This window comes from Lathyrus oleraceus, chromosome 1, assembly GCF_024323335.1.
Source record: "Lathyrus oleraceus cultivar Zhongwan6 chromosome 1, CAAS_Psat_ZW6_1.0, whole genome shotgun sequence".
NCBI classification, from domain to species: Eukaryota; Viridiplantae; Streptophyta; class Magnoliopsida; order Fabales; family Fabaceae; genus Lathyrus; species Lathyrus oleraceus.
The window spans coordinates 255095602-255097417 of NC_066579.1; positions in this window are offsets into that span (position 1 = coordinate 255095602).

Consider the following 1816-nt stretch of genomic DNA (forward strand, 5'->3'; position numbering starts at 1 on the left):
TCGGTAAACACCATCTTTCGGTAATTTTCCAGTCATGCGTAGTGTCTGGTTTACTTTTGATGTCGGTAAACATCATCTTTCGATGTTCGTAACGTCGTCCTCCTTCCCTAGTGAAGTTTCCTCCTCTACGTTGGTGTCGATAAACGTCGAGTTTTTCCTATGCGTCCGTTGGCGTATAATTGATATCTTTCCCCACAGGGTCGTCCCCAGAAGAATCCTCCTCTCCGTTGGTGTCGATAAACGTCGAGTTTTTCCTAGCCGTCCACTGACGTCTAGTTGTTTATTCCCCACAGATCATTTGGTAAGGCCAGATGATTCCCCTCAGAGTTTCCTCCTCTCCGTTGGTGTCGATAAACGTCGAGTTTTTCCTATGCGTCCTATGATGTCTAGCTGTACCCATCCCCAAGTGGATTTACCTCCCCGTTGGTTTCGATAAACGTCGAGTTTTTCTCATTCGTCCGCGAACGTCTGATTGTATACCTCATTCCCAGTCATTCATTAATGTCTGGTTGATTCCCAGCCAGAATTCCCAGTAGACGTCCTATTCGGTTTCCGGTTGTGGTGCCTTTCCCTCGTGAAGTGGCTTTCTCCTTCTCCCTTTCGTCCGATGACGTCTGGTCGAGTCTCCCTTTCGTCCTATGACGTCTGGCTGAGTTTTCTCCTTCTCCGTTGGTGTCGATAAACGTTGAGTCTCCCTTTCGTCCTATGACGTCTGGTTGAGTTTTCTCCTTCTCCGTTGGTGTCGATAAACGTTGAGTCTCCCTTTCGTCCTATGACGTCTGGTTGAGTTTTCTCCTTCTCCGTTGGTGTCGATAAACGTTGAGTCTCCCTTTCGTCCTATGACGTCTGGTTGAGTTTTCTCCTTCTCCGTTGGTGTCGATAAACGTTGAGTCTCCCTTTCGTCCTATGACGTCTGGTTGAGTTTCCTCCTTCTCCGTTGGTGTCGATAAACGTCGAGCTTCTCCCTTTCGTCCTATGACGTCTGGTCGAGTCTTCCCATTCATCCTATGATGTCTGGTTCACCTCTCCGTTGGTCTTGGTAAACGTTGAGTTTTTCCCATTTCGTCCGCTGACGTATGGTTGTATATCTCTTTCCATTCATCCGATGATGATTGGTTACCTCTCCGTTAGTTTCGGTAAACGTTGAGTTTTGCCCATTTCGTCCGCTGACGCATGGTTGTATCACTATCCCCGCCTTTCATCCGATGATGTCTGGTTACCTCTCCGTTGGTTTCGATAAACGTTGAGTTTTTCCCATTACGCCCGCTGACGTATGGTTGTATCCTTTCCTGGTTATCCCCAGTAGAGTTGATTTACCTCTCCGTTGGTCTTGGTAAACGTTGAGTTTTTCCTAGTTGTCCGTTGGCATCTAGTTGAGATGATTTCTGATCCCATTCATCGTGTGTCGATGTCTGGATGTGGTTGTACCCTGAAAACAGAAAAAGAAGAAAACAAGACAAATCCCAGCAGTGTGCAAATTTCTACGGTACTTGGTATTCAATCCCTGTTTACCCTGAAAGTCTGACAGCCGTTGCTCTCATCCATTCGGGTTCCCAGTTGATTGAATAGGGGCAGCTGTAGCACCTCAAATTTGCACCCTACCATTGAATACATTCATTTCATATTAGGTCATAGCATAATCATGTCCACTGCATAACATTGCATTGTCCATTTGCCCAAGTGCAAGCTCAATTGATGGAATGGGTCAAACTGATCAGGAGATCAGTCAATCAAGCAAGTGAGTGATTTTCATTGGGACAAGGCCCTAGGGTTGATGTATCAAGCTCATATGGTCTAAGGATCATTTTGAAGTGGT